Here is a 27,531-nt window from a genome sequence, read left to right on the forward strand (position 1 = left end):
ATGAAATCATGTCCTTTCCAGGGGTATGGATGCAACTGGAGGCCATTATCCTTCACAAACTTACATAGAAACAGAAAACCAAATACCACATATTCTCATTTAAAAGTGGAAACTAAAAGATGAGACCACACATTGGGGCCTATCAGAGGATAAAGGTGAGTGGACAGAGGATTAGGAAAAATAATTAGTGGGTACTCAGCTTAATACCTGGATAATGAAATATCTGTACAACAAACCTCCACAACACAAGTTTACCTATGTAACAAACCTTCATTTGTACCCCTGAATTTAAAATAAAAGTTAAAAAAAAAAAAAGAACTATTACCTCCTGAAGATGTGGGCTGAATATGCCCCTTTAGAATACACACTATGTAGACAGATTGAGGACAGTCAACAAAGCACATCTGGTAACTAGCCACCTGGTCATGAGCATTGTCTCCTATCTCACCTGTAGACTAAGCAGCAGTCAAAGAAACAGATCCAACCCAGGCTGCTTGATTTCCCATGCATGTGATGGTTGGATTGAAACTCTTTGGGCTAGGAAAGAAAAGCATTGTCGGAGGAGAGCTGCTATCACTGGGTTCTAAGAGCTTGTGGTCTTGAAAGCCCATCTCACCTAAAACTAAGGTTGGGGCAAGGTCTGTGGTCACTGCTAGCCTTCGTGCCCTAATCTGGAAAATGAACAAGTTAAGTGATCCCGTGACCCTTCCTGCTGCAATGTTCTGTGAGTTTAAGACATGTTGATACTTATACTAAGACTTTCTAAGTGGTGTGTACGGTGGATGAAGAGAGGCAGATTCCTGACTGAAGCTGCTTCTCCTGAGTGAAGCATCAGCAAGGTCAGGAACCCAGATTCCATTTGATCAACACAATTGCCTTTTCCCCTTTCCTGTGGATGCTGATTCTTTTGCCTCTGTTTCTGCTGGTTTCATCAGGACTCCCTCCTCCTTTGCGCCCTGAACACCAGTCAGCAGGATCCCCCTGGATGCTCTCATCCCTACCCTTCCACTATTCATTTTCTCTCCTGTGTGTTTATCCTATTTAGAGCGGCGCTTGTTGTGCTTGAAATTTGACCCTCTCTTTTGTTCGGCAAATCAGCATCACTTCCCCTGATCCATGTATCCACACTGGTGGTAAATTGGGATTATTGTCTTCCAGAGTCCTTTGGAGCTGCTGAGTTTTGGAAATCCATTAATTCTGTATTTGCATATATATGTTAGTGAACATTCAAGCATCTCATCTACATAAGCAAAAGAACATCTGCTTTGCTTTCTTAACTAGTATTGATCATAGATTTTTCAGGGGCTTTATTGCTAGGCTCCTTGGTATCTAATCCCAACATGTATTACAGAGCCACCTCCTGGCCAAAAGAAAGAAAGTAGAGAAGTGCTGTTTGTGAAGACAGCCGAATAGGGGGACACTGGGACCTGGGCAGCCCTGAATATAAACCATGAGTCCCTCAGACTTTAAGGCAGTAGGGGGCTCCTGTCAGTGATATCAGAGTCACAAGCAAAAAAGGCCTGTTTAGGATGGATGATTTTACTCTTAGTGATGTCGGAGCTCAGGGAAGCATCACCGGTTCTATTCCCCAAGGTCACAGAGATTTTATTATTTTTAACCCCAAATCCATGAACTGTCACCTGCTGTACTTCTAAGATCAAAATACACTTTCCACTTCTCTGTTTGCTCAGCATACCACACTGCTAGCATGCCTGGTGCAGAATGGTGAACCGGAGAGGCAATTATGCAATCATGGAAACTGGAGAGGGGAAATATGTAACTACTTTTTAAAGAATAGTTAACTACATAGAGAGGGCACTGAGCGAGGAGTCTGAACATATGCCTTTTAGCCTTGCTCTGCTGCTCCAGAGATGAGTGAGTTGCCCCATGCTTGCTCCTCTGGGCCTTTGCTTTCTCATCCTCATGAATGAGTTACAAAATCTCTAAGACCCCCTCTATTTGTCAGTCTTCCACTTCATCAGAATGAGGCCTGCATAGCCAAGGAGTTTCAATGAGGCCTGCACAGCCAAAGAGTTTCTGGACTCAGTATCCTGCATGGAACAGATTTTCACTGAATCAATGTTTCTGCTATGGAATAATTAACTTCCTAGACCACATCAGGTCAGCTTCTTCACTCTTTGAGAACACTTTTGACAACTGAGGCTAAATTCTACATGTTTTAGCAGAAATAGGGACTCATATGAAACACATTTACAAAGGCTTCCAGAAATCTAGTTTGCAGACTACTAGGCCAAGAAGAGATCTCATATCCCTGTTTAACTTCTTAATTTTACAAGTGCTGGAACTGAGGTCCAGATGGGGCACACTCTCAGTCAGAGGCAGATTCAGAACTGAAGGCTGTCTCTTCTGACCCCTGAGCTTACCCTTTGCCATCTCGACTCCTCGCTGCACATCCCTTCCCTTTTGAGTCACTGACATGTCAGTCAGAGGGGTTCTCATGTCACTGGCATGAGCGGGAGGGATGTGTCAGCCCTTGAGAAATCTCTCCTCCCCAGGAGAGCAAGGCAAGGACACAAGAGAAGAGAGACATATGTAGATGAGCCCAGAGAATCAGTTTTCTTAGAAATAAAACTTTGAACTTCAAGGGCAAGAAATGCATCCTTTTAGTTTTTAAATTTCCCCTCCCTCAGTCTCAGGCACAGCCCCTGATGCAGAACAGATTCAATGAGTACAAGATGACTGGGCCAAGCAGGAATAGCGGCAAACTCTCTGTACCTGAGGGACAGTGTGTGGCAGAACTGACTTTTAGCTTTCTCCAAAAGAGTAGTGTAGGCTATAGCAGAGTTTCCTTCACCATCATATGTTAAAGTTACTTAGACCTCCCTATGTCCTTATTTTCCAACTTACCCAGCATGGATTCCATACTGTGACACCATAGCCACTCCCTTTCCATTAACCTCAACTCCTTTGCCTCTTACTGCCTCTATTATAAGTACCTGGTTCATTTCACCAGCACCTAAGCAGCCGAATGTTGCTGGAGCGAAACACATAAACACGCATGCACACACACATGCACACACACACCCTTACACGCACATGCACTCACACACACTGCTTACACACATGCACACACACCCCTTACACGCATGCACACACACTGCTTACACACATGCACACACACCCCTTACACATGCGCATGCACACACTGCTTACACGCATGCACACACACCCCTTACACACACACACATAGTTGTGCTTTCCTTGTACTTAGCATTATCAATTTGGGTACACAGACCTATCAGGCAATTCTGCTAGTATCTAAATAAATTCACTTGTTTCTTTTCCAAAAGGACCATTTCACACCTCTTTTCTCCAGCATCCTTTCTGCTCCAACCCCCATTTTCAACATGTGACTGCATCTTTCTTCCTAGAGAAAACTGATAGAAACATGATCGCTACCTCATTCCCCACTAGCCCACCCATCAGCCTGCCTGCTCTCATCCTCATAGTTTCTGCCTTCTTCTTAACCACAAAAAAGTGTCCCTGCTCACACTGTGGAGTCCATTCTTTCTCATTAGTCAAACACTTCTCCTGCTCTGAAAAATATTTCCTTTTGCTCTTGCACCATCAATTTCTTCCTCTCTATTAGATCATTACCATCAGGATATAAACCTTAACACCATGCAAAAATGTCATCTTTCTAAGGAAGAAAGACCCTCACAGAACTCTCCCCTTAAGTCTGAATCTTCAGAAGCTTTCAGCTCATTTCTTTGCTTTCCTTCATAGCAAAATGCCTGAGAAAAGTTGTAAGAAGTTGCACTTCTTATGAGTGCAGTTGCTGCCTCTACTTTCTCATATTCCATTTCCTCTGGGCTGGGGTTTCCACCTCTGAGCCCTGAAACAGAGCTCTTGAGAGTCACCACTAACTTCCATTTTACCCTAATCCAATGGGCGGCTCTCTCTGCTTATCTCATTCGGATTCTACCCAGTACTCAACTTAGTTCATCACAACCTCCTCCTTCACACACCTTCTTCTCTAAGGCCTCTAGGGTGTGGCATTCACCCAGTTTTCCTCTGACCTCCCTATCCTCTCAGTCCCTTAACTGATACTTCTTTCTCTGCAACATCCTTAAATATTGTAGCTCTTCAAGGCTCTAAAGGATCTGTGTGTTGTGAATACCATTTATATGTTCAGTCCTCTCAAAACTGTATTTCCAGCCTGGACCTCGTGTTGAAGTTGTAAATCCAAGTGCTGGTTTGGCATCACACCTCTTAAATGACTAAGCAGTATCTCAAACACAACATGACCAAACACAGCACCCTCATCCAACAAGCCTGCACCTCCCTATTCTTCCCCATTTTAGCAAATGACAACATTGTTCACTCAATTAGTTAGGCACGAAACCCCATCTTTGGCATTGATTGCTCTTTTTTACTTCACACTCCACATTTCAAATGTCAGTGTGCCGTATCAAAAATATTTCCAAAATACATCTAGGACCCAGTCACTTCCTATCACTTTCTGTGTAACAACTTTATTCCAAGTGAATGAATGAATGAATGAATGATGTGATGGTACCTACAGAGAAAAGGGTGTCTGGCATAAAATTTTTCATTGTTCCTGTGGTGTAATGTCAGATCAGCATGAAGGAAGAGTTTATGAGATGTGGGCTCTGATATCTATTTGCATCCTGGAAGAGGTCACGCTGCTGCCATAATTCATTGGGTCTTTGGCTGAAAGCAATTTAAAAATTGAGTCCAGGCAGGTATACAAAGAAATTTTTCTGTTTTGAACTCTGTTCTGTTTAACCCTCTCCATTTCTATGTGCCGCAGACATCCAGCTTTTTACGAGGATTAACTTCTTTCCTGACATTTTGCTAAGATAGCAGTGTGAGACTTCTGCTCTCACACATCTTGTTCAGAAAGTAGATTTATCCTCCATTATTTGGAACAAATAAAATAACAGGGAAAATAAATAAAATGACAAATTTCAAAACATTGACTATCATGCAACAAAGGACAGGGAATCTCAGAGACAGGAAGGAAAACTGAGTGTGCCTTATGATTGTCCCAGCCTGCTGACGAGGAATCATAGTGATCATTTCCAATAACAAGAACTAACATTTATAGGACGCTTACTGCTCTAAGTACTTTATGTACATATTAGCTCAGTAAATCCTTAGATCAGCCATTTGAGATAGGTGTGCTTCCGTTATTCGTATTTTCCAGAGAAGAATGTTTTGGAATTTTTTTTTTTTTGAGATGGAGTTTCACTCTTGTTACCCAGGCTGGAGTGCAATGGCGTGATCTCTGCTCACTGCAACCTCCGCCTCCTGGGTTCAGGCAATTCTCCTGCCTCAGCCTCCTGGGTAGCTGGGATTACAGGCGTGCACCACCATACCCAGCTATTTTTTTGTATTTTTAGTAGAGACGGCATTTCACCATGTTGACCAGGATGGTCTCAATCTGTTGACCTCATGATCCACCTGCCTCGGCCTCCCAAAGTGCTGGGATTACAGGCGTGAGCCACCGCGCCCGGCCGAGAAGAATATGTTTTAAAGCTACTCAGGGTTACACAATAGAGCTGTGATTGTCCTAGACAGTCTGGATCCAGATTTTATGTTCATAACTGCTTCCCTAAAAACGCACTTTAGTAAGATTACTTACACATGTGGCCAAGGGTGAGGCGTGGGAGAGCTGAGAAGGGTGTCGGGAAGGAAATGGGGGCAAAATGTTCAAGACTGCAGCAATGTAAATAGGTCAGAATGTGGATTAAAAACCAGAAGGCCATGTGAAGATCGAGGCAGAGACCGGAGTTTTGCTGCCACAAAAGGCCAGGTGTTACCAGGAGCTTAAAAAGGTAAGGACGAACTCTTTCCCAGAGCGTTCAGAGGGAGCATGACCTTTTTGACACCTTGATTTTAGACTCTTAGCCTCCAGAAGTGTTAGATAATATATTTCTGCTTGTGATAATTACCAAGTTTGTGGTGATTTGTTACAGTGGTTCTAGGAAGGTAATACACATTTTGGCTTATAATGCTGAAAGCAGAGTCAGTTTTGTCTAAATGCTTTCCAAGCCATCTATCTCTGAGTGACCCAGACTGGACCATGTTGTCTGCCACTGTGGTCTTCTAGTATTCCAGAGCTACACAGCATCATGTGGAGCTGCCAGTCAGTGGGATCTCAGATCTTTCTAACAAAGCCAGAGGAGCAATATAATCTTATGAACAAGAACATTGGCATAGCTAATAGTTGACCTTGGTGATTGCATTGGATGGTTTTACAGTTGGCTCATTTCTCTCTACCATCATCAGGGACCATGTTCTAAAGTATGAAAAACATCTACAATTCCTCTTATTCTACTGCCAAGGAGCAAAGCCTTACTCAATTCTATAAGCTTCGTTTAATACATGGCTTCAATCTCTATGTTATAACTCAATAATTTTTGGCATATTCAATTTCACTCTGACTTCTGGTCAAGATGGCACTGTGAGAATTATTCTTCTCGACAAGTTGATATAACAAGGATTAGATTTACCCACCTCTTGAAACAAATAAAATACCAGACACAATGTATGAACAGATTTCAAGACATTAAATATGAGACAACAAAGGACAAGGAAACCTCAGAGGCAGGAAGCAAATGAGTTAAACCCTATGATTTTCCAAGATTACTGCCTGGGAAGAGTATCTGGGCCATAGCATAGGAACAGGGAACCTAAATAAACTTGGCAGTCTCCCTGAGCTGAAAAAATGGGGCTGGAAGTACAGTTTGACTAAGGCAGCTAAAATTCTCAGTGTCAAGTACTAAAGAAGATGGAGCTCTACAGAGACAGAACACCTGAAATCTGCATAGTACTGATCTGCAGTGGTGATGAAGGGAAGTATTAGATGCCAGGGAAGTAAATACCTGAAAAAAATAGAGGTAATAATTACTTAACCACACACAGAGCTAGGCACAATGCCTGTTCCTCCCAGCCAGAGTAGAAAACTTTATAACTGATAGGACATCAGAGAGAGTGCTCAGAAAGATCTGTCTCCATAGTGGGGCAAAATTAGAGTTAGACTACTTTAAACCCTCTAAGAAAACTTAAAAGCAAGTTCCAAAATTATTAAACTGTTTCTCAGTAACATAACCTCTTTGTAATACAAAGTTCAGGAATAATGTTAGGAATACAGAAACATACATCACACAAAAATTGATATTGAAAGTGTCTGTCATCCAATCAAAAATTATCTGATATCCAAAGAAGCATAGAAATATAATCCATAATAAAGAGAAATCCATCTAAACCGAGCAAGAAATTTCACAGATTACACAATTAGTAGACAAGTCATTAAAACTATTATTGTATCAGTTTTCATATCTTCAAGAAACTAGAAGAAAGATTAAGATTACCTTAACATGCAGATCACAGTAAAAAAAAAGACACAAATTAAGCTTTCAGAAGAAACATTGTACTATCTAAAATAAAATTGATAGGATTAATAGCAGATTATATATTGCAGAAGCAAAGACTAACTTGGAGACATAGTTGGAGACAACAATATAAAATATTCAAAGTGAAATTCAGAGAGAAAAAAAGAGTGGTAAAAAGATGAACAGAAGACTCCTGTTTCTGGACAAGATGAAGTAACAGGACCTGGATTTACGCTCCCACCTGAAACAACCAAAGGAACAAGAAAGGCCAAATATCTGAAAGAAGACACTGACCATTAGGCAACATAGGAACCACCAGAGACTGGGAGAAAATTACCAGAAACAATTAGCGGTAACAGTGCCTAACACATATGCAGAATTAAGAATTGTCCTTTGTCCTATCAGTCAGATTGGAAACCTCGTAATTCATGGGCATTGAGATTTACTCAATGCTCAAAACAGCCTTGCCTCAATGAGCATTAGAATATTTATACAAAATACCTAATACCTAGAAAGTAAAATTATCACTGTATGGCATCCAAGAAATATTACCAGGAACACACAGAAGTAGGAAAATACTATCCAAATGAGGAGAAAAATCAATTAAAACCAACTTAGAACTGGTACAGAGGTTAGAATTAGCAAAAAAGAACATGAAAACATTATTATACATGAATTCCATATGTTGAAAGAGTTAAGTAGAGACAAGGAAGATATAAAAAGTATAAATAGAGCCTCTAGAGATGTAAATTGTACTGTGGGAGATAAAAACCCGCAATGCTATCCGGTGATAATGCAGATCAGTGAAAGCAGAAGGAGAGACTTATGACTGTGAAACGACAGAAATTATTCAAAATAAACACAGAGAGAAAAAGGAAGAGGAGTGCATCAGTGAGTTGTGAGCAACTTCAAAGGGCCTAAAATATGTGTAGTAATAATAACGAAGACAAAAAGAGAAGGAGAAAAAAATTCTGAAGAAATAATGATCAAAAATGTTCTGAATTTGAGAAAAGCATAAACTCAAAAAGATGCAAGAAGTTTAATAAATCTGAAACACAAGGAAAATAAATGACTATACCAAGTTATATCATAATCAGTATTCAAAATAATGAAGAAGAAAAACATCTTAAAAATGGCGAGAGAAAATGACATCTTATATGTTAGGAACACACATACAGAAACAAAGATAAGGATGACGACAGATTTCTCTTCAGAAAAATGCAAGCGAGGAGGTAATAAAATACTTTCTAAAGTACTGAGAGAAAAAATGAAATCTTTCAATCTAGAATTCTACATCCAGTGAAAGTATCATTCAAAAGTGAAGAGATCGCCTTAAATCTATAACATTTTTAAAAAGTGAAGCTGAAAGAAAAGTTTCTTTGGGCATGAAAAAGCAGAGTTTTAATCATTAGATTAATTGTAAACACACACTACCATAAATGTGAAAGACAGCCTTTAAAAGAAGAAAAATGACACCACGTGGAAATACAGATCTATGTAGAGGACTGAAAAGTACTAGAAATGGTAACAATGTGGGTAAACACATCCAATTTTTTCTTGTTATTTAAATCTTATTAAAAGATAATTGACTGTTTAAACAAAAACAATATCAATGTATCTTGGGGTTTACAAAATATGTTAAAGTAAAAGACAAGACACTATCATCAAGGCTAAGAGAAGGAAAAATGGAAGTATAATAAATCCTACATGAGAAGTGCTAACACTGAAGGTATGTGGTGATAACTTAAAGATGTATCACATAAACACTGAAACAATTGTTAAAAATCATGCAATAAAAAGCCATAGCTAGTAATCTCACGAAGTAGATAAAAATAAAATTATAAAAATATTAAACTGATCCAAAAAATGATTAATTTAAAAGTAAACAAAAACTAAGTCGAAGAAAACAAAGAACAGATAGGATAATAGACTTAAACTAGCCATATTAATAAACATATTAAATATAAATATTTCCAACACCACAAGTAAAAGGAAGACATTTCAGATTGCACAAAAAAGATTGATATTCAAAATACACTTTGAATATCAAGTAATAAGTAGGTTAAAAGTAAAAGGATTAAAAAAATGTATATTATGAATAAAATTAATCAGAAGACAAGCGTTATCACTATAATATCCCACAAAATACATTTTAGAGCAAACAATATCATTATTTTATAAACCGATGATCAATTTACACAAAGGAGTCAATTTATACAAAGAATTCAGCAATTATAAATGTGTATGCCCATAGTCACGGAACTTCAAGACCAAATCTTGATTAAAATGAAAGGAGAAATGAACAAAGGTTGCAGATCAATGAACACAACGACTACATTAAGAAATTAGAAAAACAGCAAATTAATCCCAAAATAAGTGAAAGAATGTAATAACAAAATAGAAATTAGCAAAATCCAAAAATAAGACAATATAGAAAATCAATGAAGCTAAAAACTGATGCTTTGAGAAAAATCAATGCAACTTCATCTCAATAGATTTGATCAGAGAAAATAGAAGAACAGAGCAATTATCAATAGCAGAAATGAGAAAAGTGTCACCACTTTTATAAATTCTAGAGATATTAATAGAATAAGAGAATATTGTGAATAGTATTATGCCAATAAATTCAGTAACATAGATAAATGAGCAAATTATTTGGAAGATATAAACTATCAAAGCTCATATAAGAAAAAATAAATAACATGAATGGTTCATTGTGTATTAAAAATTTGAATTTGTAGTTAAAAACATTTCCACACAGAAAAGTCAAGGTCTAGATGACTTTTCTGGTGAGAATTCTACCAAATATTTAAGCAAGAAATAATACCAATTCTACAAAAAGATTTTGAGAAAACAGAAGAGGAGGAAATACTTCCCAGTTCATTCCATGGAGCCCACCATTATCTTGACACTCAAACCAGAGACATTACGGAAATAAAAACTAAAGACTAAGATTTCTTATTAACATAGATGTAAAAATTATTTAATATGGATAAAATAAAAACTAACAGGATATAAAAAGATGATATGACTAAATGAGGATTATTCCAGAAATACAAAGATGATATAACATTAAAAACTCAAGGAATATAATTTATCATCTTTAACTATGTATGTATATAAGGATATAATTATATCTACACATACATGTATAAATATATGCATATATAATTATTCACAATAGATGCAGAATAATCATTTGAAACAAATCCAACATCAATTCCTGGTTTTAAAAATCCCAGCAAAGGGTATATATCCAAAGGAAAGGAAATCAGTGTATCAAAGAGATATCTATACTCTCATATTTTTGCAGCACTATTCACAATAGTCAAGTATAAAATCAACCTAAGTATCCATCATGGGGTGAATGGATAAGAAAAATGTGGCATATACACACAATAGAATATTATTCAGCCATTAAAAAGAAGAAAACCCTGTCATTTGCAAACAACATGGATAGAACTGGGGACTACCGTGTTAAGTGAAACCAGACATAGAAAGAAAAAATTTGCATGTTCTCACTGGTGTGAGGGGGCTAAAAATTTTTTTAAGTGAATTCACACAGATAGAGAATAAAATTCTTGTGACCAGAGGCTGGAAGGGTAGCAGGGAGGGAGGAATAAAGTGGGGATGGTTAATGGATACAAAAATACAGTTAGAAAGAGTGAATAAGATCTAGTATTTGGTAGCACAATAAGGTGACTATAATCAACAATAATTTATTGTGTATTTTAAAATAAGAGAATTGAAATGTTCTTAACACAAAGAAATAATAAATGCTTGAGGTGATGGATACCCCAATTACACTGATACATTATATGCCTGTATCAAAGCATCACAGGTACTCCATCAATACACTAACCTATTATGTACCTATAATCATTAAAAATATTTTAAAGGCAAAAAAAATCTTAAGTAACTAGTAATCTAAAGGAATTTTCTCAACCTAATAAAGAATAGCTCATAAAACCTATAGCTTATAGCACACTTAATGGTGAAACATTAAATGCTGTCTTCTAATATTAGCAATAAGGAGATAATGCACACTGTACCTACTTGTTTTAACAGTGTACATTAGAGGCACTAGTCAGAAAAATAATGTAATAAAAAATGCATCTCAATTGAAAAAGACAAAGTAAAACTTGTTATTCACTGAAGACATAACCATTTATGTAAAAAATCTAATGAAATATTCAGAAAAGCTACTTGAAATATTATGTACATTTAGCAAGATTACAAGATCAATGTGCAAAACTCTAAGTCTTTCTGTATACTAACAATAAGCAATCAGAATTAAAAATATTGTTTACAAAAACATGAAAATTTTTTAAATGCTTAGGAATAAATCTGTCAAAATATGTACAAGATATATTCACTGAAATCTTCAGTCTTGCAGAAAGAAATTAAAGAAAATCTAAATAATTGAAGAGATATAACATTTATTGATTAGAAAGCTCAATATTATACAAATGTCATTCAGTTCTTTCAATATTGATGCATAACTCAGTACAGTCTCAATCAAAATTCTAGCAGGTTTTTGTGGAAATGAGTAAGTTGATTCTGAAACGCATCCAGAAATGCAAAGGACCTAGACTATTTCCAATATCCATGAACAAAAGAATAAAGCTGGATGACTCACACAATCTTACTTCAGTGCTTCTTATAGAGTCACATTAATCAAAACAATGTAGTATTGGTATAAATACAGACACATGAATGTAATAGACTAGAAAATCCAGAAATAGACCAACCCTTATGATCAATTGACTTTTTCTATAAAGGTGCAAATATAATTCAGTGTAGAACAGATAGCATTATCAACAAATGAGGTTCCAACAATTGGATATCCACAAGTAAAAAGTAAACTTCAACCTTTATTTTGTGACATGTTCAAAAATTAATTCAAGATGCATCATATGCCTAAAGATACTACTTAAAATTACAAGACTTCTAGAAGACTACACAGAAAACAAAATTGTGTGACCTTGGGTTAGACAAAGATTTCTTAGATATAATACAAAAAGTACAAACCAAAAAAGAAAAATCAATTTGACTTCATACAAAATTAAAATTTTTGCTCTGAAATACAATGTTAAGAAAATGAAGATAATCCCAACTGGAAGGAATCGTTTCAAAGCATATATCTATCTAATAAATGACTAGTATATAATACATAAAGAAATACATTTAAAAAACTAGTACAAAAATACATAAAGAAATTTAAAATGTAATAAGAAAGGAAAAAACACATAAAATAATAGAGAAAAGATTTGAGTAGATGCTTGACCAATGATGGTATATGGATGGTGCATGAGCTCACGAAAAGAAAAGATGCTCAACATGATTAGTGGTTAGAAATATGCAACCATCTGATCTTTGACAAACCTGACAAAAACAAGCAATGGGGAAAGGATTCCCTGTTTAATAAATGGTGTTGGGAAAACTGGCTAGCCATGTGCAGAAAGCAGAAACTGGACCCCTTCCTGACACCTTACACTAAAATTAACTCCAGATGGATTAAAGACTTAAACATAAGACCTAACACCATAAAAACCCTAGAAGAAAACCTAGGCAAAACCATTCAGGACATAGGCATAGGCAAGGATTTCATGACTAAAATACAAAAAGCATTGGCAACAAAAGCCAAAATAGACAAATAGGATCTAATTAAACTCCAGAGATTTTGCACAGCAAAAGAAACAATCATAGAGTGAACTGGCAACCAACAGAATGGGAAAAAATTTTTGCAATCTACCCATCTGACAAAGGGCTAAAATCCCGAATCTTCGAAGAACTACAATAGATTTACAAGAAAAAAACCCATTCAAAAGTGGGTGAAGGATATGAACAGACACTTTTCAAAAGAAGACATATATGAGGCCAACAAACCTGAAAAAATGCTCATCATCACTGATTATTAGAGAAATGCAAATCAAAACCACATTGAGATACCATCTCACACCAGTTAGAATGGCAATCATCAAAAAATCTGGAGACAACAGATGCTGGAGAGGTTGTGGAGAAAGAGGAACACTTTTACACTGTTGGTGGGAGTGTAAATTAGTTCAACCACGTGGTAGACAATGTGGCGATTCCTCAAGGATCTAAAAATAGAAATTCCATTTGACCCAGCAATCCCATTACTGGGTATATACCCAAAGGATTATAAATCATTCTATTATAAGATATACGTGTGCATACACATATGTTCACTGCGGCACTGTTTATAATAGTGAAGACCTGGAACCAACCCAAATGCCCATCGGTGATAGACTGGACAGGGAAAATGTGGCACATATACACCAAGGGATACTATGCAGCCATAAAAAATGATGAGTTTATGTCCTTTGTAGGGATATGGATGAATCTCAAACATCATTCTCAGCAAACTGACAAGGGAGCAGAAAATCAAACACTGCATGTTCTCACTCATAGGTGAGTGTTGAACATGGGGAGAAATGCCAGATGTGGGTGACGGGGTGGATGGAGGCAGCAAACCACATTGCCATGTATGCATGATCTGCACATGTACCCCAGAACCTGAAGTACAATTAAAAAAAAAGAAGAAACATGGAAATAAAATCCACCTTAGGATACCATCTTAAACCTATCAGAATGGCCAAAATTAAAAACACTGACCATACCATGTGTTTGCAAAGATGTAGATGTTCTCTGCAACAACATACACTGCAGTGTAAACTGTGATCATCATAGAAATTCTAAGGGTCAGGGGACCATGTGCAAGATGTGGTTTGTTACATAGGTATACATGCGTCACAGTGGTTTGCTGCCCTATCAACCCATCACCCAGGTATTAAGTCCAGCATGCCTTAGCTCTTTTCCCTAATGCTCTCCACTCCCCACCACTCTCCCCCTCAACAGGTCCCAGTGTGTGTTATTCCCTCCCTGTGTTGCAAGACTTTCCCTTAGTTCAGCTAAAGATGGGGTCCTTATCACAGAGCCATGGAAATTTAGGCTCACAGACTATTTGAAGGGTGAGCAGGGCAGAGTTTATCGCACATAAGGGGAAAAAGGGGAAACAAGGACTCAGCAGAGTGAGAGTCCTCCTAGCATAGGCTTCCTGCTTCACAGTTTTAATTCCAGTTTCCACCCAGGAAGAGGAGGGGCCAGCCTCCTCCCCTGCAAATGACATCAACTTCTGTGGCTCCACCCCAGTGTGCACTCCTCCCAGTGCTCAGAACAGTCGGGGGGAACCCTTCCCATCTTGCTGTCTCACCTGTGTCCATGTATTCTCATTGTTCAGCTCCCACTTACAAGTGAGAACATGAATCCCTAGATATTTGCAAAGTTCTCTGAGATTTGTTAATAAAAGCTGTGCTATGAAGAGAAAGTTAAAAAAAAAGATGTACATCTCAGAAAAATTAACCCAAATGACCTAATGGCCATCAGCACCTAACATTGTATAGTCTACTAAATTGATAAATCTTCTTTAAATGTACTTCACCCAAGAGAAAATGCTAAATCTCTTTTCATCTTTTAATAGGATATAAATAAGAAAAGCCACGTGAACTAGAGTTTTCTCTTCATCCAACCTTCAATATTTTACCTCAATTGTTCACTGATTGTCCATGTTGCTTTAAGTCTGTCCTTCTGGGGAAGACTAAGGCTCAAAGCTTCATGTATAAGTCTGTGCAGTAGGCAGAAGAAGTGTTACTTTTCTCATTTTGTTGGTATTTGTGTATAGTAGTGTGGCTTATATTTTCATCTCTCTCAAAAGCACATGAGAAGTGAATTTGGCAGGGCATACCATCTCCCCTTTGTGAACCTTTGTTTTCCATCTGTGTTATAAAGAGGTTGGACTCAGTGTTCTTTCCAACTGTAGCGTGGGGTACTTCTCTATTTATTAATCACACTATGTGTGTCTTAGGTTATACTTAATAAATTTTTTTCTGAAGTTAGCCATCTACAGAGAAGAAAACAGGTCACCAAAAAGGTGCAAACATTTCTCTTGAATATCTAATAGACTTTCATCTGTGTAAAATAGCTTATAAGTGGCTTGGCCAAAATACAGGGAGGAGAAAACAGCAGGGTTGACCTGAAGGATCTCTGCAAATTCACTCTGGCTCACTAATGTTCTGTGTCTGCACATAATAAGTGTTTCATAAATGTTTGTCAAATAAATAAAGTCCATGTGCACTTTATGCCTCTCTGGCTCTCAGAGCACTTTCTCATGCATTATCTCATTTGACCCCACAATATCCTTACAAAGTGGTTATAGCAGGTATTCTTAACCCCGTTTTCCAGATTCAAGAAACTGAGCCTCAGAGCATTTGAGTGATTATGCCCAGGTCACAAAGCTAGTAAATGGCAGACCCAGGTCTCAAACGAAGAGCTTTTAACTTTCTATTCCGTGTACTTTCCATGGCATTATACAAGCCTGTAATTCTAAGATACAGTCCTAAAATAACACAAAAGACTCAGCCAGCCTCCTTCGTTATTCCCTTGACCTCATTAAAGCTTTAAATGGAACTTGTCCTCACAAACTTAGGGAGCAACATCAAATCCGTCTGAGCTTCTAGGGCACGTAGCAACAGCTTGCTTTAATCTAATAATTGGCTGAAGTAGGACCACAGAAAGGACATAAAAAAGGCAAATTGCTATTTTTCAAAACTAAGCCATTCCCTGCCTAAAAGGTTCACAGCTTTTTTCTTTTCCAAGAAAATATTTACCCCCCTGAAAGATTTCTTCCCGTTAACAATATTTTTACAGCCTTTGTGATACTTTTACAGCATTTTAGATGCAATCTAAATACTACATATTTCAAGAATGGAACCATTACATTAAGAACGCTGCATATGTTTAAAAGTGTCTTTTATGAGGTTTATTAAAAGAAGCTATAAATTTCTGAGAAAGGTTTAAGCCATATTACATTGATCTTACTTCTCATTTAAACAAAATGTAAACTTTAAGTAAAACCTTGATGTGGAATGTAAACTCGCTCATATACCCTGAGCTTACTCATTCGCATGTGCCACCTTGAAAATATTAAATCATCTATGAAGCACTCCATTTCTTTGAGTGTTTTCCAATCACAACAAATAGCTTTCCGGTGATTGCTTGTACCTGTTGAATTTCTTGAATTCATTCACAGTGAAGGGTGGCACCGGCTGGATACAGAGCAGGGTTTTCAAATCATTCTGGGCTCAGCACACCTAAGGCAACTTATGCCAGCTTAACTCTTGGGGTGCCCTCTCCAAAAATAAGTTCATACAGCAAAGGTAGGTGCTGTTATCCCCATTTTATAGATGGAAACACTAAGGCACAAATGAGTGTTGAGCGATTTTCCAAAGTCACACAGTTAATAAGAAAGAGTCAGGGTGTGAACCCAGACAGTCTGGTTCCAGATGGCTGAAGCCCAAGCTTTGCTCCAGAGTTTGATTCTATCCTGCCTTCTTTATAGGATTAAGAGGATTAGATGAGGTAATACATAGAAAGCATTTAGCACAGTGCCTGACAGATAGCACTCAACAAGATTAGCAGTTATTAACATCATCATTACTATTAGCTAGAGCATGTTAAGGCTGTTTTTACCAGAGCCGTCCATCAGAAGGACCAGAGCAAACTGCTATGTACCCAAAATTACCCTCTGTCATATTGTGATATAATAAGAAATATATATTTGGTTTTCATCTGCAGTTTCTTGCACAGAGCTCCTAAAACGCTCAAAATTTCTAGGTGATAGAGGTAGGAGGAGCATCTTTTGTTATTCATAATGAGCCTGAGTTTATGTTAACGAGATAACTGATGGCTGGAAGCCTCTAGATAGTTTCAGGATGAGAGCTGGTTGCCAGAGGAATCAGCAGTGTGGCTAGAGCATCGAAACTTTTGGGGCCCCTGCCCCTAACCTCCAGGGAAGGGGAGAAGGGCTGAAGATTGAGCTCATCACCAATGACCAATAATTTAATCAATCATTCCTATACCATAGAACCTTCATAAAAACCCTAAATGATGGGGTTTAGAGAGGTTCTGGATTGGTCAAGGAATCCATATGCCAAGGAGGGATAGCACACCCCAAGGTCTACAGGGTCAGAAGCCCCCTGCTCCACACTCTTCCTGACCTCACCCTATGGACCTCTTTACCTGGATGTTTCTTTGTATTTTTTATAATAAACTGGTAGATGTAAGTAAAGTGTTTCCCTGAGTTTTGAGAGTCATTTATATTAATTTATTGAAACTGAGAAGGTGATTGTGGGGATTCCTGATTTGTAGCTGAGACATATAAAATCATGGCAACCTGGGGAACCTCTACTTATGATTGGCTTCTGACATGGGGGGCAGTCTTGTGGGTTTGAACCCTTAACCTGTGCAGTTGGACTAACTTTAGGCAGTTAGTGTCAGAATTGAATTAACATTTCTATCTAGAACGTTCTCTCATTTCTCCACATGGCAAACTCCTATTAATCCTTCAAGGTCACATGTCATCCTTTCAATTTCTTCTTTACAAACATTGTTGACATTTATTAAATAATATTTAAAAGGTTGCATTTTACTTACATGTTTACATGTCTGTCTCTCCCACTGAAGTCCAGACTGTAAAATGCTTGAAGAAATGGGCCACGCATCTCTGTGTCCTTTCACCTCACACAAAGCCTGGAACAAAGGAGATTTTACTTAAAAACCTGGCAAGTAAATGAGTGCGTGATTACCGCTGTGATCTTAGCCTACTCAACTTACCTGAAAGGCTGATCATTTCAGAATCAAGTACCAGGAAAAAAAAAAAATTTCACCTAATGCTGTACCTAAGCTGAGATCTATAGAAGTCATGGACCAAAATCAGAACTACTGAACTTTCACCTTTCTCAGCCGATGGAGAATAAAGCTGTAGGCTCAACCCCAGCTGTCACAAAGCTAGCCCAAGTGAAGGTACCTACTGCTGCTACACAAAGGTCCTTCTTATGCCACTGTGTCCCGATTCCCCATTTTAGTTCCTTCAGAAGTTAGGCCGCTGTGGCTCGTCAATCATTATTCACGTGCTTTTTCAGAAATGACTTGCAAATCTTAGAAAGGAGTAGGTGCTCCCTGATAAGGCCCGAGTTGAAGGAATCAAATCCAAGGGTTCTAGAAAGCAGGGAGAAAATGGCTTCCACCAGAGAGCCAATATGGAGAAAGTTTAAAACTTCCAAGTGGGTCTGGAGATTTAGAAGAGCTTTTGGTGATCATCACCCTTCATTCTTATTTATTTCACAATGTACCTTCTGCTATATTTTGTATTTGGGGAAGAAAGCCATTTATGTATCAATTTTCTTTTTTTTTTTTTTTTTTTTTTTGGGATGGAGTTTCGCCCTTGTTACCCAGGCTGGAGTGCAATGGTGCGATCTCGGCTCACTGCAATCTCCGCCTCCTGGATTCAGGCAATTCTCCTGCCTCAGCCTCCTGAGTAACTGGGATTACAGGCACACACCACCATGCCCAGCTAATTTTTTGTATTTTTAGTAGAGAAGGGGTTTCACCATGTTGACCAGGATGGTCTCAATCTCTTGACCTCATGATCCACCGGAGGTGGCCTCCCAAAGTGCTGGGATTACAGGCTTGAGCCACCGCTGCCCGGCAGCTATGTATCAATTTTCTCAAGGAATGGTTAATGTGGTCAACCTGAACTCAGATATTATCTCACCTAGCTAGCTATGTAGTAGTGACATCTACTGGGGAACATTGTCACTTCAGAGTTTTTATTTGTGTACTGTACTAAGAAACTTCAAAATGTTAACTTACTTAATCAATGCAACAATGCTATGAGGTAGTTAATATTATAATCTGCATTTGTTGGATAAGGAAACTGAGACAGAGAAATGAAATAACCAGCCGAGTGTCATACAGCTATCACGTGGTTTCAGAGCATGGCTCCAGAGTCTATGTGCTGAAACATTAAGATCCGTTGCCTCTTCTATCATTCATCACCTGCACACTGAACATGCCCATTAAATAGCATTTTGCCTTTTGCTTTGAAGCTATGTGTTTGTATTTACAATTTCCCAATAAACACTGTTCCTCTCAGGGCAGGGTCTGTGTTTCCTTTTTCTATTTGCAATGTCAACACTTAGCACAGTTCCTAACACATAATAGGTGTTTAATAAATACGTTCAATAAGTGTTGCATAAATGAATGAATGGGCAAAAGACTATCTTCGTATTTGAGGGCAGGCTCAGAGTAGGGAGAGAGTGAATGGTCAGCAAGGCACGGCTGCTCTCTTTGGAGTCATATTTCTCAATATGGTTTTCAGAAATGCACGTGAATGAGAGCTGGGGCATCTATAATTCAAGTCTGCTAATCCTTGAGCTCATCAGAGGTACCTCATAGCTTTCAGAATTAAGTCCACATTTCCTAGCTTGAAATAGAAGACCCTTTGGGATCCGTCTCCTCCCTCTCTCTCTAGCTTCTGGGGTTACCACAATACCCTGCATCCTTTCCAGTGATCTCATGCTATTTGTGGGTCCCTGTGCAAGCCATGCCCTCACACCTGCACATTTGGACATTATCTTTAACTAGAATCTCCTTTTCACTTCACCAGGCCCTTTCTTACTTTGCCCTGAGCAACCCGTATTTATTTTCAAACTTCAGGCACCATCTCCTCCTAGAAGCTTTTCCAGAGGTGACAGGGCTGCGACCCTCTTCTGTGGCACAATAGCATCATGGGTAGAGAAAGTGCTGCAGGGTGCAGGTAAGTGGCCTGGGACTGAATCCCAGCCTGACCACTTACTAGATGTGTGACCTTAGGTGAGTCGCTTAATCATTCTGTACGTTTCCTCCCATGTTCAAAATGGGGGTATTGAAAAACAGTATCTACTTCATAGTGTTGTAAGCACTGAATGAGTGAATAAATGGACTATGTGTAAAACAGTGTACAGTAAGGGGAACTGAAGTATGTGCTATGATTATCCCCATTCTCTTCTACTCATCTTTCTTTTCCTACCAGTCAATAAGTCCCATAACCAGAGGCCGTATCTTCAGTGTCTTTATGTCCATAGGGCCTAGCAAAGTACCCATTGGGAAACCAATGAATGCCTGGGAGGGAGAGGGAAGAGAGCAATGTAGAAATAAATGTGCTTGTTTTTTTACGTGTGGTTCCAATGCCTGCAAACAGAATTAGACAGTATACAAGCTCTGAGCAGGAAATGGAGCAAAGAAGTACTCTTCATTGTGGCTTTGCCTCATACTTCTCTCTGCTTGGTTCTGTGCCAGTTCTCCTCTGGTGGCTTCATCCCCTCAACCCCCTTCCTGCTCTCCAAACCCATCCCCCACCAAGTCATCTTTTGAGAGCTGCAACCACTTCCACACATGGAAAACATATTGAAGCCATTCTGGATGGTCCTTATGAAGAGACATAAACCCAAGTGATATGGTCTTTCTGGGACCAGATCTCATCAGATGGGTAGGGAAACATCTCTGTGGGTACAATACTAAAGGCTCCAAAATGTGCTTGGCTCCAGAATGCTTCCCCTGCCTCTCTCCCTCCACAGCTGAACATTTCCGGCACTAGACTCATTCCTCGGTATAAGTCATTGTATTTCTAGAAAGACTCCATTCCAAATACAAAGATGCTACTCAAGAAGGCTAATCTCATTTATACACATGAAAGGATTTCTTGTTCCCATGAACAGTGGAGACCTAGAGACTTTTAGATAATGAGCTGGTTCAAGTTGCAGAGAAAAATAAGAGTTGCCATTTATCAAGTACTTTCTATGTGCTATGAGGCTTCATGAAAATGTCTTTTAAACATTTGACTTTAAAGTGCTGTGTTAAGAAGGTGGGGCTGGGTGATTGACCCTAACTGGTGGCCCTTTGTTGACAGGAGGAGGAGAGCTTCTGAGGAGAGAGGCAGTTCAAAGAAGGGAGAGGTGTGGACACTGGGTCAAATACCTCCAAAGGTGAGCCCGTACTAGACAGTTTTAGGAAGAGCTGCTGGTGGGAGGAGGTGATGACACGGCTACTTGCGGGGTCATGACTATTCCTCACTATATGGCCTCAAATTAACATGTATTTTATTACCCTCATTCTCTTTCTTTTCCTCTCTTTTTCATTAGAACCCATTCCCAAAGAGAACCAAGTAAATAACTCTTTTCTCTAAGACCATGAGTTGCCCATTTGCTCATTTGCCCAGGGGGTGTGGATTGTATACCTACCCCCTGCCATGCAGAGAGGAAGGCACTAAAATAAAGAACTTACGGTAATGTACAGTCCTTGCACCCACCCCACCACTGTAACTGATCTTACTCTGTAACTTTCCACTGCCCACACAGACCCTATAAAACCAACTCCTATCCCACTGCCCTTTGCTAACGCCCTTTTCGGCCTTACCCAACCTGTACCCAGGTGAACAAACAGCCATGTTGCTCACACAAAGCCTCTTTGGGGGGTCTCTTCATTCAAAGCACACATTTTTAACATTCACGGTCTCACCAGCTCCCACATTAATGCTCTGGACTTCCAAGTGCTTTAAAGACTATCCTGGATTTCCCTGTCATTCTTGCTACAAATTTAAGATTGAGAAAGGGAAGAGAGAAGGTAATGATGTCAAGAGGAAGTACAGTGCTCAAGATTTTTTTTTCCTATATGACCATCTTGTTGGAAATGACTCGTTTTTTAATTGCCCATTAACTATGTGTAATTGGTTACTGATTCATTAAAGGCAAGCAACTCAAATACTTGCATGCGTAGATATTTCCTCAAGATATGAAATCAAGTACTTTCTATGTGCTATGTTCACAATACAATGCTATTGTGAATGTAATTATCTCCACCAATGTGGTGATTCTTCTGCACATTGTGTGAGACACATAACTTAGGCACAGGGTTTCCCATTTTCTTGACTGTGGAGAAATGCTGACACTTGAATTTAACCCAGTCTTGGTAGCTTTACTTGAATCACCTTCAGCTCTACTGAGTTGATAATAACTATATTATCGTATTTCATGAAAAAATTTTACTTTTCTAACTCAGTCAAATCAACATATTTGTGTGTGTATCCTTTCCAAATCTTGAGGAAACCATTTTAATGTTCAGTAACCAAATATTCGACAATGTCTGCTAGCTGCTTTGGAAATCAATTTTGAGGAAATCTGTTATACAGATGAGTTATAAATATTGGAGCCTGATGATCATTGCCACAACAAAGAGAAGAAATGAATATAAAACTCAAAAAACCCCTAAACAGTGATGCCTCTGGAAATATCTATCAGTAGGCAGAACATACATCTTTTTCTTAAAAGAAAGAACTTAACATGAAGGGGAAACAAAGAATCTTGGAGAATTTTATGTTAGGACACAAAGAAGCCCTGAGCTACTGTATGGATTCAGGCAGAATAAAAGCAAGAGAAATAGTCTTTCTCAGTACAGTAGGAGCAAAGGAAGCTAATGAATGGGACAAGGATGAGACAGCATAGGAGGAGAAGAGCAGATGGTGAAGGAGGAGGAGGAAATGGAGTAGGAGGATGAGGAAATGGAGAAGAAGGGGAAGGGGAGAGGGAGGAGGGAGGGAGGGAGGGAAGGAAGGAAGGAACAAACCAACAAACGAAGGGAGGAAGGGAGGGAGGGAGGGAATGGAGTAAGTTGTCCATTACATCTGACAGCTTCAATTTATTGGTAAATTAACCCAGTGGAGGTTAAGTGAAAGAGGAACCATGTTGTGAGAATACCAAAACAATTTAAAACTGAACAAAGAGATAGAAAGTAGGCCCGACTTTAGGACCCCAGCCCTACAGAGAGCTACTGTCAGAGCAGCCATGCTTCTTATCCTTATCATTTCTATCAAAGTTTCATATTTGAAGTAAAGAAGATCTGATTAGCCTGACTTGATTCAGGTTTAAAAGCTTCTGGATCAATAGCTATAGCATATTTTCAGGGCAGGGGTAGGAGTGGAAGGCAGATGTGTATCAAAAGCCAGTTAAAAAATACCTAAATATTTTATGCACCCTTACTATACATCAGAAGATTTTTTAAAAGCAATTATCCTGCCTCAGCCTCCCAAGTAACTGGGATTTAAAGCATGTGTCACCACGCCCAGCTAATTTTGTATTTTTTTTAGTAGAGATGGGGTTCACCATATTGGTCAGACTGGTCTCGAATTCCTGACCTCAGGTGATCCACCCATCTCGGCCTCCTGAAGTGCTGATTACAGGCATGAGCCACCATGCCCAGCCCATGAGAAGCATTTTGAAGAGCTAACAGTATAATGGAGAATAAGCAGACAGAATTTCTGCCCCTCAGGAAGTTCAGGGGATCTGTATGGGCAAGACTACCACCAAATTAGTCTCTATTACATTAAGTCAAGAAATAGTGTTTCTGAGACTGACTCAGGAAAATCTGCAAACCAGAAAGCTGTAGACTTATTACTGCAGGAATTATGGAGACAATAAGTCCCCCACTGAAACCCCAAAACCATGTGGCAGCTTATGGAGGTTTCTGTTTTAAAGAGGTAGGGAAGAGAAAGAGAGAGACAGAGAAACAGAGAGAGAGAGAGAGAGAGAGATGGAGAAAATGGTTGAGAGAAAGAGAAGCCTTATCAAGTTAAGGGAAGATTAACTTTACATTAAACAATATTAGACACCTCTTAGGATTAATAGAAAAAAGTCCAAATTATACTCACATTTGTGATAATTACATAGCATAATACCTGGTATCGTAGATGCATAAATATTAACAAAACCTGAATTTATGCTATTGATAGAAAGACACAAAACATAGGCATAACAACAGTTATACAGGTTTTACATATGGGCAGTTTGAACTCTGGTATATTATTTCTATGTGACCCTGGACAAAGAGGGTCTTTAAACTGAGGACATTAAAGCATACTGATAGAATTTCATGAAGATTACGTAAAATAATGCATGTAAAATCATATAATAAGTGCTCAGTAAATACTAATTCCTTCTCTATCTTCTTATTAAGTGCATGGTCATAACATTCAGCATTTTACTAGAAAGTCTGTGTTTTTAAACAAAGTATTAAAAAGTTATTATTACAAATGCAAAGTGCTAGACAGAAAGTCTAGGTCTTAGATAAACTATGTTTCTTGCAGTTCAGTGAGACTGTTCATTAAAGGCGGCCGCTATCACCACCTGGTGGCAGCATACTGTATAATTTTTTTAAATTTCAAAACGATATAATCATACATATTTACAGGGTAAAGTGTAATATTTTGATACCTGTGTACAACACATCGTAATCAAATTAGGGTCATTGGAATATTTGTCATCTCAAGTATTCATCATTTCTTTGTGTCGGGAACGTTCAAAATCCTCTCTTCTAGTTATTTAAAAATACAGAATAAATAATTATTGAACATAGTCATCCTTCAGTGCTATAGAACACTAGAACTTATTCCTCATATCTAGGTATAATTACGTGTTTCTTAACCAACCTCTTTCCCTATCTCCTCTTCTTTTCACCCTTCTTAGACTCTAGTTATCGTTATTCTACTCTCTACTCAACTCCCACATGAGTGAGAATACATGGCATTTGTCTTTCCGTAACTGCCTTATGTCACTTAACATAACATCCTCTAGACTCATCCATGTGGCTACAAATGAGAGGATTTCATTCTTTTCTATAGATGAATAGTATTCCATTGCATACATATCTCATGTTTTCTTTATGCATTCTTCTGTTGATGGACACATAGGCTGATTCCCTATCTTGGCTATTATGAATAGTGTTTCAGTAAACATGGGAGTGCATACATGTCTTTGACACACCGATTTTCTTTCCTGTGGATATATGCCCACTAGTGGGATTGCTGGGTCACATGGTAGTTTTAGTTTTACTTTTTGAGGAACCTCCATACTGTTGCCCATAACGACCATGCTAATTTACATTCCCACAAACAGTATATAGGAGTTTCCTTTTCCCCTCCACATCCTTGCCAGCTTTGATTTTTTTTTCCTTTTGATAATAACCGTTCCAGCTGGGGTGAGATGGTATCTCACTGTGGTTTTGATTTGCATTTCCCTGATAATTAGCAATATTGAGCATTTTTTCCACATATTTCTTGACCGTTTGTATGTCTGCTTTTGAGAAATTTCTTTTCACATCGTTTGCCCATTTTTAACTGCATTATCTGTGTGTGTGTGTGTGTGTGTGTGTGTGTGTGTGTGTGTATGTGAGGTGGGGGAGAGGGAGACGGAGAGAATATGTGTTGGCTGAGTTGTTTGAATATTCTGAGTATTGTTCCCTTGTTGGATAAATAATTTGAAAATATTTTCTCCCATTCTGTAGGTTGTTCTTTACTCTGTCAATGTTTCCTTTGCTATGCACAAGCTTTTTAATTCAATGTAATCTCATTTGTCTATTTTGGCTTTTGTTATCTTTGTTAAGATCTTTTCCATAAAAATATCTGCCTAGACCAATGTCCTGAAGCTTTTCTTCTAATAGTTTCATAGTTTGAGAACTTATTTTTTAGGTCTTTAATACATTTTGAATTGATTTTTGTATATGGTGATAGAGGCCTAGTTTCATTCTTCTGCATATGAATATTTGTTTTTTCCAGGACTATTCATTAAACAGACTGTCTTTTCCCCAGTGTATGTTCTCAGTATCTTCGTTGAAAATCAACTGTCTGTAAGTATGTGGATTTACTTCTGGGTCCTCTTTCTGTTCCATTGGTCTATGTGTCTATTTTTATGTCAGTACCATGCTGTTTTGGTTATTATAGGTTTATAGTATATTTTGAGGTCAGGCATTATGATGCCTACAACTTTATTCTTTTCACTCAGGATTGCTTTGGCAAATTGTCCCTACTTGCAAGATGGCATGCTCTCACACAGAAAAACTAAAGGTTCCATCAACAAAAAACTCTTAGAACTGAGAAATAAATTTAGCAAAGTTGTAGGATACAAAATCAACATGCAAAATCCACATTATTTCTATATAACAATAATTAACTAGCTGGAAGAATTATTTATTATTTCATTATATATATCGCTCAAAATACTCTACAAAAATCAAGAAAGCAATCCCATTTTTAGTAGCCACAAAAAATCATAATATTTTAAAAAATAAATTAACAAAGGAGGTGAAAAATCCCTATGTGAAAAAATATAAAATTCTGATGAAAGAAATTGAAGAGAACACAAAACAATGAAGGGACATCCCATGTGTATGAGATCGGAAAAATTAATATTGTTAAAATCATTGTACTACCCAAAGTAATCTACAGATTCAATGCAATCTCTATCAAAATACAAATGACTTTCTTCACAAAAATATAAAAAAATTCGAAAATGTATATGGAACCACAAAAGACCCCAAATAGCCCAAAGCAATCTTGTATATTTTTGAATGACAACTATACATAATGAAATCCTAAACATTCCTTAGAGTCTCGCATATTTCAAATATTGGAAAGGTTTAGACAACAACTGCTTTTACAACACCTTTTCCTATCCAGTAATGTGGTGGCGCTAGGGCATGTTATGAAGATACCTGAAGCAGTCATCTGGATTTTCACATTTTGATGGCATCAGCTGGATACCACTCTCCCTCTACATCCTCAATATCCTTGCAACCTGAATTCAAAAGCTTAGGCATTGCTTTGAAGAGTTATGTAAAAATAAAGCAGGTTATGACACCAAAAGCATACGCAAAAAAAAAAAAAAAAGAGAGAGAGAAAGAAAATAAATTGGATATCATCAAAATTAAAAGCCCTTATGCTCCAAAGTATATTCTCAAGAAAGTGAAAAGACAATCCACAGAATGACAGAGCATTTTTGCAAATCATATATCTGATGAGAGAATTGTATCTAGAATATATAATTCTCCTACATCTCAATAATAAAAAGACCAATAACCCAATAAAAACGGTCAAGATCTAAATAGGTATTTATCTAAAGAATATATACACAAAGCCAAAAAAGACATACAAAACGTTCAGCATCAGCCGTCACAGAAATGCAAACCAAAATCAGGAGACACCATTGCACACATATTGGCTATAATAAAAAAGACAGTTAATAACAAGTGTTGGCAAAGATTTGGAGAAATTAGCACCCTTATAGAGTACTGACGGAAATGTAAAATGGTGCAGCTACTTTGGAAAACAGGCAGTTAGTCAAAAAATTAACCCGGGGTTATGAAATGACCCATCAATTCTACCTCTAGGTATAATCTACGAGAAGTGAAAACATAAGTCCAC

The sequence above is a fragment of the Callithrix jacchus genome, chromosome 15 (assembly GCF_049354715.1).
Source record: "Callithrix jacchus isolate 240 chromosome 15, calJac240_pri, whole genome shotgun sequence".
Classification (NCBI taxonomy): domain Eukaryota; kingdom Metazoa; phylum Chordata; class Mammalia; order Primates; family Cebidae; genus Callithrix; species Callithrix jacchus.